This window comes from Mesoplodon mirus (assembly GCF_964341445.2).
Source record: "Mesoplodon mirus genome assembly, chromosome: 5".
Lineage (NCBI taxonomy): Eukaryota > Metazoa > Chordata > Mammalia > Artiodactyla > Ziphiidae > Mesoplodon > Mesoplodon mirus.
Window position 1 is genome coordinate 101,325,052 of NC_138980.1, and position 15,510 is coordinate 101,340,561.

At 37.5% G+C, this 15,510-nt stretch overlaps 1 protein-coding gene across 1 annotated transcript in view; it reads left to right on the forward strand.

Moving 5' to 3' along the window:
- SLCO6A1 (solute carrier organic anion transporter family member 6A1) overlaps nt 1-15,510 on the forward strand; it is a gene marked incomplete at both ends in the record, with an annotated part of 203,002 nt that overhangs the window by 59,579 nt on the left and 127,913 nt on the right. The gene's annotated exons all lie outside the window — the stretch shown is intronic.

Here is a 15,510-nt window from a genome sequence, read left to right on the forward strand (position 1 = left end):
CCCATCTCCCTTTTTTCTTGATGAGTCTGGCTAGTGGTCTATCAATTTTGTTTATCTTCTCAAAGAACCAGCTTTTAGTTTTATTGATCTTTGCTATCGTTTCCTTCATTTCTTTTTCATTTATTTCTGATCTGATTTTTACGATTTCTTTCCTTCTGCTAACTTTGGGGTGTTTTTGTTCTTCTTTCTCTAATTGCTTTAGGTGCAAGGTTAGGTTGTTTATTCGAGATGTTTCCTGTTTCTTAAGGTGGGATTGTATTGCTATAAACTTCCCTCTGAGAACTGCTTTTGCTGCATCCCAAAAGTTTTGGGTCATCGTGTCTCCATTGTCATTTATTTCTAGGTATTTTTTAATTTCCTCTTTGATTTCTTCAGTGATCAATTCGTTATTAAGTAGTGTATTGTTTAGCCTCCATGTGTTTGTATTTTTTACAGATTTTTTCCTGTAATTGATGTCTAGTCTCATAGCATTGTGGTCGGAAAAGATACTTGATACAATTTCAATTTTCTTAAATTTACCAAGGCTTGATTTGTGACCCAAGATATGATCTATCCTGGAGAATGTTCCAGGAGCACTTGAGAAAAATGTGTATTCTGTTGTTTTTGGATGGAATGTCCTATAAATATCAATTAAGAAAAATGTGTATTCTGTTGTTTTTGGATGGAATGTCCTATAAATATCAATTAAGCCCATCTTGTTTAATGTATCATTTCAAGCTTGTGTTTCCTTATTTATTTTCATTTTGGATGATCTGTCCATTGGTGAAAGTGGGGTGTTAAAGTCCCCTACTATGAATGTGTTACTGTCGATTTCTCCTTTTATGGCTGTTAGTATTTGCCTTATGTATTGAGGTGCTCCTATGTCGGGTGCATAAATATTTACAATTGTTATATCTTCTTCTTGGATCAATCTCTTGATCATTACGTAGTGTCCTCCTTTGTCTCTTGTAGTAGTCTTTATTTTAAAGTCTATTTTGTCTGATATGAGAATTGCTACTCCAGCTTTCTTTTGGTTTCCATTTGCATGGAATATCTTTTTCCATCCCCTTACTTTCAGTCTGTATGTGTCTCTAGGTCTGAAGTGGGTCTCTTGTAGACAGCATATATATGGGTCTTGTTTTTGTATCCATTCAGCCAATCTGTGTCTTTTGGTGGGAGCATTTAGTCCATTTACATTTAAGCTAATTATCGATATGTATGTTCCTATTCCCATTTTCTTAATTGTTTTGGGTTCGTTACTGTAGGTCTTTTCCTTGTGTTGTGTTACTTGCCTAGAGAAGTTCCTTTAGCATTTGTCGTAAAGCTGGTTTGGTGGTGCTGAACTCTCTCAGCTTTTGCTTGTCTGTAAAGGTTTTAATTTCTCCATCAAATCTGAATGTGATTCTTGCTGGGTAGAGTAATCTTGGTTGCAGGTTTTTCTCCTTCATCACTTTGAATATGTCCTGCCAGTCCCTTCTGGCTTGCAGAGTTTCTGCTGAAAGATCAGCTGTTAACGTTATGGGTATTCCCTTGTGTGTTATTTTTCCCTTGCTGCTTTTAATATGTTTTCTTTGTGTTTAATTTTTGACAGTTTGATTAATATGTGTCTTGGCGTATTTCTCCTTGGGTTTATCCTGTATGGGACTCTCTGTGCCTCCTGGACTTGACTGACTATTTCCTTTCCCATATTAGGGAAGTTTTCAACTATAATCTCTTCAAATATTTTCTCAGTCCCTTTCTTTTTCTCTTCTTCTTCTGGAACCCCTATAATTCGAATGTTGGTGTGTTTAATGTTGTCCCAGAGGTCTCTGAGACTGTCCTCTGTTCTTTTCATTCTTTTTTCTTTATTCTGCTCTGCAGTAGTTATTTCCACTGTTTTATCTTCCACGTCACTTATCCCTTCTTCTGCCTCAGTTATTCTGCTATTGTTCCCATCTAGAGTATTTTTCATTTCATTTATTGTGTTTTTAATCATTGCTTGATTCATCTTTAGTTCTTCTAGGTCCTTGTTAACTGTTTCTTGCATTTTGTCTATTCTCTTTCCAAGATTTTGGATCATCTTTACTATCATTATTCTGAATTCTTTTTCAGGTAGACTGCCTATTTCCTCTTCATTTGTTAGGTCTTGTGGGTTTTTATCTTGCTCCTTCTCCTGCTGTGTGTTTTTCTGTCTTCTCATTTTGCTTATCTTACTGTTTTTGGGGTCCCCTTTTTGCAGGCTGCACATTTGTAGTTCCCGTTGTTTTTGGTGTCTGTCCCCAGTGGCTGAGGTTGGTTCAGTGGGTTGTATAGGCTTCCTGGTGGAGGGGACTAGTGCCTGTGTTCTGGTGGACGAGGCTGGATCTTGTCTTTCTGGTGGGCAGGTCCACGTCTGGTGGTGTGTTTTGGGGTGTCTGTGGACTTTTTATGATTTTAGGCACCCTCTCTGCTAATGGGTGGCGTTGTGTTCCTGTCTTGCTAGTTGTTTGGCATAGGGTGTCCAGCACTGTAGCTTGCTGGTCGTTGAGTGAAGCTGGGTGCTGGTGTTGAGATGGAGATCTCTGGAAGATTTTCGCTGTTTGATATTATGTGTAGCTGGGAGGTCTCTTGTGGACCAGTGTCCTGAAGTTGGCTCTCCCACCTCAGAGGCACAGCCCTGACTCCTGGCTCCTCAATTTGGGATGATTCTTTGTCTATTCATGTATTCCACAGATGCAGGGTACATCGAGTTGACTGTGGAGCTTTAATCCGCTGCTTCTGAGGCTGCTGGGAGAGATTTCCCTTTCTCTTCTTTGTTTTCACAGCTCCCGGGTCTCAGCTTTGGATTAGGCCCTGCCTCTCCGTGTAGGTCGTTGGAGGGCATCTGTTCGCTCAGACAGGACAGGGTTAAAGGATCAGCCACTTCGGGGACTCTGGCTCACTCAGGCTGTGGGGGATGGAGGGGCACCGAGTGCGGGGTGAGCTTGCAGCGGCAGAGGCCGGTGTGACGTTGCACCAGCCCAAGGTGCGCCGTTTGTTCTCCCAGGGAAGCCGTCCCTGGATCCTGGGACCCCGGCAGTGACGGGCTGCACAGGCTCCCTGGAAGGGGGGCATGGACAGTGACCTGCGCTTGCACACAGGCCTCGTGGCGGCGGCAGCAGCCCCAGCGTACCACGCCCGTCTCTGAGGTCCGTGCTTACAGCCGCGGCTTGCACCTGTCTCTGGAGCTCCTTTAAGCAGCGCTCTTAATCCCCTCTCCTCACACACCAGGAAACAAAGCGGGAAGAAAAAGTCTCTTGCCTCTTCGGCAGGTCCAAACTTTTTCCTGGATTCCCTCCCGGCTAGCTGTGGCGCATTAGCCCCTTCAGGCTGTGTTCACGCCGCCAGCCCCAGTCCTCTCCCTGTGCTCCGACTGAAGCCCGAGCCTCAGTTCCTAGTGCCACCTGCCCCGGCAGGTGAGCAGAGAAGCCTCTCGGGCTGGTGAGTGCCAGTTGGCACCGATCCTCTGTGTGGGAATCTCTCCGCTTTGCCCTACCCAGGTATGTGGGGAGTTTCTTGCCTTTTGGGAGGTCTGAGGTCTTCTGCCAGCATTCAGTAGGTGTTCTGTAGGAGTTGTTCCACGTGTAGCTGTATTTCTGGTGTATCTGTGGGGAGGAAGGTGATCTCCGCATCTTACTCTTCTGCCATCTTCCCCGGAAGTCTATATAGCATTCTAACCTCCTACAAAGAAAAAGTTTAGATATCTTTAGTTGTTATTTTATTGTTAATTAGTTCTTTTTTAATGACAAGGAGAGTTATATACAATTAAAACATAATTTCTTCAATGAATAAAGTTAAGGCTAAATCTTTGGGCACATTCATACTAATTTTCTTAGAGCAAATTTTAGAAGCAGAATTATGCATATTTTAATCAATGAATACAAATGAATGAAGCATGCTCTCCAAAGCTTTAGTCATTTTATGTTTCCTCTGTATTTTATGAGATAACCATTTCCCATTTCAAAGGGTGGGCATTTTTTGGGGATGTATTTACTTGTATCTGGGCAATATATAATAAGGAAAATAATAGAGCTTTAGAATAGATGAGGTGTTTTCCCGTTATTAATATTGCATTGCACTTTGAGGAAAAGAGCTGTGTTGAAGAGTATGCAATTCATTCAGAGGATGTGCTAATGACTACAAAGAATTTATATGAAGCTAAAGGGGAGAAAAAATCACACATTTTTAATAGATTTGCCTTATATCCACATGCAAAGAGATAATAGTACCCCTTTGTTTTATGTATACATGAGTACCTTCTAATGGATGAAATAAGCTCTGCTAAATATTGTAAACGTGATATATTAAAAAAGATTTGCTGTTTGCTTCAGAGCTATGAAAATGAAGAAATTTCATCAGTGGTTATTGTCTGGCCTATATGAGGGGAATAAACCAGATATGAGACTATAAATACTGGATTGTGTTAATGGGAAGAGAATAGCAAAATTAGTGTATTAATTCTCATATATGCAGTTCTGTTATAGACTGCATTTTAGTTTTAGTTTGGTTTACTGTCATAGAATATGCTTGCCTTTAATTATTCAGTGCTCAATGTTGATAAAGTAGAAAATCTTTCTTATCTTAATTTGACATAAATCAGTACTTACCCCACTTTCCAATTCTTATTCTATTGAAATAAGTATGGGAGTTGTGTGATGTGAGGCAGTAAAAAGAACCCAGGAGTTTAGAAGCAGAAAGACTTGGGTTTAAAATTTGAACCTGGCATTTATTAACTATGTAAATTTGGTCAATTTCACATGTAAAAGGGCTCATTTATATACTTTTATTGTTTATAAATTAGAGATTTATTTATAAATGAGAGCTGATAAAGATGTATGAATCTTAATTGTTGCAAAACTACTATGTTACTCAAGGTAGGGTAACTGATACAAATTGAAAAATTTTTAGGTGACTTAATATAAGCTTATTTCTTGCTTATGTCAGAGACATAAGTCATTGGGTTGGGCGACATCTATTGGTTCTGCCATCCCCCAGTATATCAGAGTCCTCTGCTGGCTGAGAGACCAGAGTGAGCATGAGGAGTCATATTGGAGATTTTAGTGGGCCAGGCCTGGATGTTGCATAAATCACATCCATCCACATTTCTCTGGCCAAAATTAAGTTGTATATACAAATAGGCTAGCTGTGGGCTCAATAAAAAGAAAGAAGAAATTCTGGTGGCCATCTAGCCAGGCTCTGTTTACTGACCTAAGTGACCTAGGTCAGTTTAACTGATCTAAGTAATCTATGCCAATTGACTTAAACCAGTTTTGCTTTTCACAAACATTAGGGGTTTTTGTTTGTTTGTTTGTTTTAAATAGACATCATTAGACTATAATTATAGTGTTGTCTACAGGTTTTTAATCCCTGTTATGCTTATCTTTGTCTTCCTGTATTTAACATGTCTTCTATCTGTCCATTTTAAAGATTTTATTTTTACATGACTAGTTTTTGAGAGTTTGATTATGATGTTCTCTGGTGTCATTTTTCTTATTTTATCCTGTCTTGGGCTTGTTGAGCTTCTTGGATCTGTAGATTTATAGTTTTCATTAATCTGGACATTTTGGTTCATAATTGCTTCAAATTATTTTTCTTTGCCCCTATCTTCTCTACTTCCAGGACTGCCATTATATGTGCATTAAACTGCTTGATATCACCCCATAAGTCACTGATACTCTGCTTTTTTCCAGTGTTTTTCCTCTCCTTCATATTCATAAATATTTTCTATTGCTACATCTTTTAGTTCACTTATCTTACTATTGCAATGTCTAAACTGCTATTAATCCTTTTCAGTTAAATTTCATTTTAGATATTAAACTTTTACCTCTAGAACTCCATATGGTTCTTTTAACAAATTTTCTATTTATCTCATTATATTGATGTTTTTCTTCAAACACTTGTAGATAATTATAGTAGCTATTTTAACATCTTTGCCTTCAAATTTTATCATCTCTGTTGTTTGTGTAACTGTTTCTATTGACTGATATGGGTCACATTTTCCTGCTTCTTGGAATATCTAGTAATTTTTTGTTGGATGTAGGAAATTTTGAATTTTTCACTATTGAATGTTTAGATTTTGTTGTCTTCCTTTAAAGAAAGTTTGATTTCTGTTTTTATAGGTAGTTAACTTAGTTCAGCTTAGTTTGACCCATTCATGGCTTGTTTTTAAGCTTTGTTTAGGTGGGTCTAGGGTTTTCTTTGTCCTAGAATATTTTAGTCCCACCACTAAGGAATTGACCTTCTGGATCTTTACTGAATGTCCCAAGGATCTACACTGTAGGTAGTTGGAACTCAAACATCTCCCAGTCCTGAGTGAGCTTTGGAATGATTTAACTCATAGATCTGCAGCTTCTCTTTTCCAGCCTGTGCAGATTTCTTGGGTTTTCTGTGTAGCTCTTTCTTCTCTGGAATTCTGCCCTGCAATTTCCAGCTGTCTCAGTCACTGAACTCTGATTTTTGAGTTCTTGAATGAGCAAACTAATTGCCTTGCTGGGTATCCCCCTTTCTGCTCCAATGTTCAGAATGTCCCTCTGAAAAGAAGCTGGTCAGTTATAGGACTTAAGTCATTTGTTTTCTTTTTCTCAGAGATCAGATTTTTATGTTGCCTGTAGTCCAATGTCTGAAAATCCTTTAAAATATATTTATCTAGTTTTCTAGTTGTTTATGGTAGGAAAGTAATTAAGTTACTGTTACTCTATCATGGCCAGAAATGGACATCTCAATTCAATCATTTTTGTGCCCATTATCTGAAATATATTATTAATGTTCACTTTTTAAAAAAAGATTTCCTTGTCTGTAAGGGCAGTCAACATATTTTTCTTTATTGCATGCTCTTATACATATTAAATTAAAAAAAAACTATACCTGACAGATTTGTCTGTTTAAATCATTCCTTCTTATAAACTCCTTTTACAACATACTCTTAACATTCTCACTTTTTAAAATTTGGTCTTTAATCCTTTTCCTTCTGCTCATTTTCTGGTGAAAAGGTGAAGTCATGAATAATCAAGACCCTTCCTTAAAAGTACAATAATTATCAATTTGAGACAGACTTCTCATGGGTGCTGTGGTTACAAGTAATGAAAAATGCACACAATTTCAGCTTCTAGAATAGAGGATTTGCTTGTTCACACACTAACACCAATAGCAATCATTGTGGCCAATTGCTGTTGATGCAATTCTAATCAATCATAAAGGGGATTGATAAAAACCAAATCAGATGTACAGATGATTTTCTGCCTACCTAGTGCTTTAAGATACTCTTCGAGTCCCTAGTTCATAATATACCCTCCTTTAGAGTATTATATTAAATTAACCAGGTTATTGGTATTTTTAATTAGTTCATGTGTTAAAATGTTTAGCTCTGTTTCTTTTTTTGTTATTGTTACTCTGTATTTGTGCATATACAATGGGGCAGGTACTTGTTTCTGAAAAAAATAGATGAGTGAATTATTAAATATGTTTTCCTTTAATGGCCTTAATTCTTTAAAAGTATATATTTACCTATGTTCTGGTTACAATATTCTGGTGGACCTGATGCAGATAAAGATTTGCTAGGTTATGTTTATTTCTTTACATTGCATCTACTCCCCAAATGATTTGAGGTGACTAATATCAGGTATAAGATTATCCAAATGCTTTTTGAATTCACTGAGCCTGTCATTAGTTTTCTTTTCTTTTTTTCATTTCTAATGAAAGAATACATGAACAAGAAGCGTTAATTCTACTAGCACCTATTGAGTGCCTACTGTGTGGTAGGAACTGCTCTATATGGTTAGCAATTAATAAGAGACAGATTTTTGCTCTCATGGAACTCACATCCTATTGCCAGGAGATGGAAAAGGAAAAACACACAAGGAAGCAAGCACAGGAACAAATAAGAAATTAAAGTAGCAATAAGGACCATAATATAAAATAAAATAGGGTAGGTTTTAAAGTGACTTCTCTAGAAGGTAAATACTCGTTGAGGGAGTGAAAATTAAGCTGAAATGTGAATGACAAGAAGTTAAGTATGTGAAGTTAGGTGCAGGAAAATCTAGTGCAAAGGCCTCAAGGCAGGTGTGTACCAATAACAACCATCCCTCTCCCCAAGCAAAAAGAGAAAGAAAAAGTGAAAAAGTTAGTGTGGCTGGGTGGAGCATTGTAGGACATGTGAAAGCAGGGACCAGATCTTATGAGGTTTTGAAACCTATCATTCAAAAAACTCTTCTGGACAGTCGGACAGTTTAGAAAATACTTTTTAACATATTTTTAAAATATGTTAGTGTGGAGTTTTGACTTTTCCATATGTGATTTATGGATACCATTTTCTTCTTATGACTGCATTTTCTTGGGTTGTTAATCTACAACTAATTTTGAATGTCTGGAAACTCTGTGACCCAATGAACACACTTAAATGTCTTTCCCAGCCACTTCTTGGCTCATTTGCACCTGCCAAAAGATGGTGAGCATTGGACAGCCATGCACCTTACTGATACTTATTATCCTAATCATCTTTCACACTGGATTAAAAAGTATATGAGAGTGACTCCAAGTTCTTTAGGCTGTAATCAAAGTTTGGCTCTTGTACTTTAATGAGAGCATAGCCAGTTAGTTTCTCTGCATATTACATATGCCCATTTGCAGTTCTAAACTTCTAAAGGATTGGGACAGTTTAGCTCTAACTACCATTAAAATTGCTGCCATAATGGAAAGTGTGAAGATGCTTATTACATTGCTGCTGCTGCTGAAAAGCAGAGATGGTCAAAATCCCAACAACTGTAATACCAGCTGTAAATGATTCTATATTAAGAAAGTGTTCTTTTTTCCCCAGAACAACTATGAATGGAGAAAATGGAACATATTTTTGTGTCCATCTGTTTGTGGCACAGTTTAGAAAAATATTTTAAAGTGATTTGAGGACTAGTTTCTGGTACTCCTCCACACTGTTTCAAGTATTTCATAATTTGGCAGCCATTTAGAACACTTTGGATGCAGTTGGCTTAAATAGCTCATGTATATTGGTTCTAGAATATTCAAATATCATTCCAAAGGACAACATTCTATTCCTGCATGCATACTTCATAACCCCTGTTGTTAATGCAAAGAAACAAATACCCACACACAGACAGACCCATATGAGCTATTTGCATTACCATGCTCTGGAGTCTATGGTAATTTTTCTTTCAGCTGACAACTTTTCAGCTTATCAACAGATAACTTTGTATTGATGATGTCAACAATTAAAGAGTTAAGTGAAATTAGAATATTTGAAAAGAATGTCACCCTCTAGATAAACCATTAACAAGTCTTTCATAAAATCTTTGGTCTATGAACATCATGCAAGATTGGACGGAAATCCTAAAAATTGAATCTCTCATTTTCAGCTGCCAAAGGTAAATATTGCCTCAAGAAAATGTATTTAACGTTTTACAAGGGCAATAATGTTTCTAAGAGAAATTCAGTCTCCTCTTAGTATTTCAGCACAAGTGTAAAAGCTCACAGTCTGGCTCTGTTCAAGATTCCTCATTTGTAAGACTTACTTTATTCTTCTGCACAGAAAGAACAAAAGTGTTTTCAAAAGGTTTATCTGTGAAGGATCCAAAAATATCTTTGAGAGGATTTTAATTTAACTTCTGAGATTAACATTCATAGCTGTGATTTGGCAATGTTTTTCTCTTCCAAATACTTCATCACCTTTCTCGGGTTATGAAAAGTGAGTTTGAAAAAGATCTTATTTGTGAACTTTGCTACCTTTCTTTAATGTTAAGAGTGACTATGTGAGAACAACTGGCTGAGACTCTAATACAAATTTATCCAAGAAACTAAAAGCAGTCAAAGAATATTTGTTGATTTCTTATTATGAGTTAGGCATGATGAACAAGATAATATTCCTGCCTTCAAGTAGTTTATTATGTATTGAGGGATTGGAGCATATAAAAGAAAAATCCAATCAAACGTGTGTGTGTGTGGTGCAGTCAGAAGGAAGGCTTTCTGAAGGAAGAATTTCTAAGCTGAAATCTGAATGATACATAGGGGTTGGCTAGAAGAGGAGTGTGGAAGCTGAAGGGAAGGGTGTCTCAGGTAAGACCAGCATATGTAATAGCCTGGGGTTGAGAGAACATGGTCCATTCTGAGAAATGAGAGTGGTTCAAAATGACTGGATTATCAAGTGCATTTTGTTAAGACTGGTGTCTTAACTCAGCCTGCTACAACAAAATACAATAGACTGGGTAGCTTAAACGACAAACATTTATTTCTCACAGTTCTGGAGGCTGGGAAGTCTAAGGTCAATGTGCTGGCAAATTTGATTCTTGGTGAAGGCCCTCTCCTTGGTTGGCAGACAGCTGCCTTTTCATTTTATCCTCACATGGCAAAGAGGAAGCTCTCATGTCTCTTCCTCTTCTTATAAAAGTATTAATCCCATCATGGGGGTTCACCCTCATGACCTCATTTAAATCTAATAGCTTCACAAAGCCCCTCCCTCCTAACACATCACATTAGTGGTTAGAACTTCAACATGAGAACTTCGGAGGGACACAAACATTCAGTCCATAACAAATAGGATTTTCTTATGGATATCAAAACATGTTAAATTATTAATAATTATTAAATCATTAACTATTTGTTATTAATTTAACAATAGTGTATAGGACCTTATTGTTAAGTGCTCAATAAAAATCTTTGAGTGGAATAAGAAATCTGTAAAACAATTTCTGTTCCCAGTTCTTCTCCCCAGAAAACTTAGAACTAGAATTTTAGATGTTTTTGTTCTTCTTAAAGTAATTTCCTAGTATTTTCTCTGGTTTAGCGAGCAACAAATAATATTCCATTTTTGACTGGAAAAGAATGTGCAAACTCTGGAGAGGAATGGTTTTTTGAACCAGTACTCTGGATAATGGGCTTAAGTGGAGATCGGAACAAATTACCTTCAACTGCTTAACTTTTTAATTGGTTAAATAAAGATAATTATCCTCAGCTGTCTCCTTTCCTTCCTCCTTTTAATCTCTATTTTCCCTAATAGTAAGGAAAGCCACAATGAAATGTAACTAGGCAAGAAAGCATAGTTTATATCTGCTTATATGAAAAAACAAGGTTAGAGATTATATCAGTCAGAGTCCAAACAGGAGATAGTAATCACACAATAACTTGAACAGGGAAAGTTTAATATACTAATTATTAATTATAACAGAGAACTGACTATTAAGATGTTGAGAGAACTCTAAAGACTATCGAGGGCTAGTTGGGAGTACCAAAAAAGGGACAAACTTGAAGGGGTGGCTCCTCCCCAAGGCTGGGATTCAGACCTCATTAGAAAAGGGATGGCTGTAGCCCACTTGATGGTAGAGAAGTTCATGGGGTTGCCTGGGCCAGAGCTGGCCTACATTCCTCAGGCAAGTAGGAGGTGTAGGTAGCCTGAGGCTGGGAGAGTGGATACCTAAAGGAGTAGAGGTATGGGTGGCACAAATCTTGGGGTATGTTATGTCTGTGTCATGAGGGTCTCAGCAAGGTAGTCACTGGACTGGGTTTAGAGCTGTGAGTTTACCAAGTGGCTCCATGCTTTGGGCATGTGCCAAGGGCAGGATGTCCACTGAATGTCCCCACCCATGCTCCTCTGGCTGTGGCATGGTAGGGAAAAGAAGAAACAAGCAGAACCCATATGGGAACCAGAAGGAGAATCTCCCTTCTTCTGTAATATCCTTCCAGTCCTCTCTATTGAAAAAAAAAAAAAAAAAGGCTTAACATTGTGTTCACTGCAAAGGAGAATTGCTTAGAGGGTCTAGCTCCATTGTCACTGATGAGATAATGAAGGATATCTTTGGAACTGAGGGGCAATAAATTAATAGATGTCACAAGGATAAGTGGAAGATAAATTGGCAAAGGCAAATTATAATCTTAATTTTTCTTTGACTAAGGGAAATACATAGATGTCTATGTATGAGACTGCTATTCCTCTCACCATGGCACCCTCTAGTACAACAGGCCTGGAATTTGATCCTGAGACAATATTGCTATGGTGAAAATTTCCAGTGACTTTGGGGCTATTTTTCTTTATTCTACCCCCCACCTGCATGTATATATACATACACACTTCACCCAAATTCTAATCCCAGCTCTGAAGTTATTAGATTAGTAATTCTCTAAGACCCAATTGCCTTTTTGTCAAAGTAGGAATTAAATATGTACTCATAGTGTTGTAAGGATTACAGAATAATGCTTGTGAAAACACATTTTAGGCACTTAAGTAAATGTTTGTCAAACTCAGATCCTTTGTAATTTCTAACTCAAAGACTATACAATAGTATATAAATTGAAAGGATTAGAGCTGGTTTTTAGCTTCTATACTTGGAAGAAACTACAGAAAATCCTAACAGAACTGGCTTCAAGAAAATATTAGGAGCATATCTGTTTTGCAATTAAATTGATTTAGGGTTTGTAAACTGATTGAAATCACAAATGCGTTTTCTAAAGGTCTCAAACTTCTATAAGATAAAAATTATTAATTGCTATTCTATTTACATAGATGTTTGAAAGTTATAGTTTAGAGTTGATCAATCAGTCAATCCCTCAATGTGGTTATTTTTAATAAGGTTTCCCCGTTCTGCTGAGTAATTACCTCTCTCATTGAATATGTACTCCTAGGTAAACACACACACACATTTATTCCAGTGAGCAGAAAATATTCTTTGTTGAAAAGTGAATGAAGTTGTTTTCCTTCCAAATTCCAGCATCAGTCATATTCTCTGTTTTTTTACATCTTTCAGTTCTTGGTGCTTCCCAGTAATGTACCACATTATTGTAATCAAATTGTGCCATTTCTTCTACTTGGAATGTCATTGAAACCTTATGCATCCATCAAGCCTTCACTGATAGTGCAAGCCAGAAGTGATCCTTCAGGCTTTTGACTCCTCCCTCACCCCCTAGAATGTGGTCTGCACACTTCTTTTGTGGGTGTTTTCCTCATGTTTGTAGGCTTGTATATATTTGCTGTGTCCAGTTAAATGCTGTTGAATGAGAGGGTCAGCATATCCTTTGTGTAATACACAATGTAATATGGTATACAATAGTTGGTACCCAATGATATTTGATTATAATAATAATAGTAATATCTATAAGGTAAATGATATCAAACTGATTATAATAATACTACTATTAGCTATACTTAAAATTTTAATTTCTCAAAGCTAATACTTTCAGAGGGTTCAAAATTCAAAAAGTATAAAGAGCTGTATGATGAAAATGCTCGTCCTCCTCCTTCCACTCAATTCCCCTCCAGATAGGTAATAAATGTTATTAAATTCTTAGCTATTCTTACAGAGAAATTTTATGTATATATAAGTTTAAACATATATATATTTATCATATGTTTTAGAGCAGCATTGCCTCCTGCCTGTTTTTTAAATTGAGATAACATTGGTTTATAGCATTATATTAGTTTCATGTGTGCAACATTACACCTCTGATTACACTACAGTGTGCTGACGACCAAAAGTTTAGTTTCCACCCATCACTGTACAGTTGACCCCCTTTACCCATTTCTCTTTCCCCCCACCCCCCTTCACCTCTGGTAACCACCTTTCAAATTACCCTAATTTTTATTTTATTTTATTGTATTTTATTTTATTTATTTATTTTGTGGTACATGGGCCTCTCACTGTTGTGGCCTCTCCCATTGCAGAGCACAGGCTCTGGATGTGCAGGCTTAGTGGCCATGGCTCACGGGCCCAGCCGCTCTGCGGCATGTGGGATCTTCCCGGACCAGGGCATGAACCCATGTCCCCTGCATTGACAGGCGGACTGTCAACCACTGTGCCACCAGGGAAGCCCTTACCCTAATTTTTAAAGGTATTCATCACTTTGCTTTTTCACCTTAACAACATATTTAGGATACCTTTCCATATAGCATATAAATAATTATAACTAACATTTATTTAGTGTTTATAATGTACCAGATTTTGTTCTCAATGTTTTACATGTGTTAACTTATTTAATCATTACAATAACTCTAAAAGGTAAGTAGTAGTATTATCCCTCTTTCACTAAAGGAGAAACTGAGGCACCAAGAATTTAAGTAAACTGCCCAAGAACACATGGCTAGTAAATAGCACAACTTAATATTAGAATACTGACAGTATCAGCTCTTTGGTTCATGTTTTTACCACTTTGCTACACTGAAATTTGCAGAACTTCCTCATTCTTGTTTACAGGAGAGGACTGGATTGGATATTGGATATTTAACCACTGCCTTTTTTAATGCTCACTATATGCTAGGCACAGGGCCAGTCACATTGCATGACTCCAGGAGGCACAATTCACGTGGAATCTCTATGGCTGGATCACACTAGGTGTTGTGTGATGTGGTTACCCTGGAAGGCACCTTCTAATAACTCATGAAAAAAATTAGGTTAAGCGTGGTAATTTGCCCAAGATTACATACAGTACTAGTAAGTGGTAGGATTGGGAACTGAATAGTATCTGCCTGACATCACTCTGAACCACTATACCCAGCTTCCTCAATTGCTTTCAGGCTTCATATCCTTAGCAAAGAGAAAATTTGTCTTTTAGGCTGTAGGTGATGTTGTAGAAGAAACAGTGGTGCCATCTCTGCTGAGTTTCCATTAAGATGATCATATAGGTTCTCTGAAGATACCTCTTTACATGTCCACTACTTCCTCCTCAAACTTGCTTTATCTATTCCATTCCTATACTTCAATCATAAGAGGAGATATTTGAGGGGCTCATTTGGGTAAGACAAATGTTCAGCTTAAAATATGGATTCTGGGGGCTTCCCTGGTGGCGCAGTGGTTGAGAGTCCGCCTGCCGATGCAGGGGACACGGGTTCGTGCCCCGGTCCGGGAAGGTCCCACATGTCACGGAGCGGCTGGGCCCATGAGCCATGGCCGCTGAGCCTGTGCGTCCAGAGCCTGTGCTCCGCTACGGGAGAGGTCACAACAGTGAGAGGCCCGCGTACCGCAAAAAAAAAAAAAAAATGGATTCTGGAAACACAAGCTTTAAATGACATATTAAACCAGACGGACTTAGTTGATATTTATAGGACATTCAATCCAAAAACAACAGAATACACTTTTTTCTCAAGTGCACATAGAACATTCTCCAGGATAGATCATATTTGGGTCACAAATCAAGCCTCGGCAAATTTACAAAAACTGAAATCATATCAAGTATCTTTTCCAACGACAACGCTATGAGACTAAATATCAATTACAGGCAAAAAGCTTAAAAAAATGCAAACACATGAAGGCTAAACAGTATGCTGCTAAATAACCAAGAGATCACTGAAGAAATTAAAGAGGAAATCAAAACATACCTAGACACAAATGATAGTGAAAACACAATGACCCATAACCTATGGGATGCAGCAAAAGCAGTTGTAAGAGGGAAGTTTTTAGCAATACAATCCTACCTCAAGAAACAAGAAAAATCTCAAATAAACAATCTAACATTACACCTAAGGAAACTAGAGAAAGAAGAACAAACAAAACCCAAAGATAGTAGAAGCAAAGAAATCATAAAGATCAGATCAGAAATAAATGA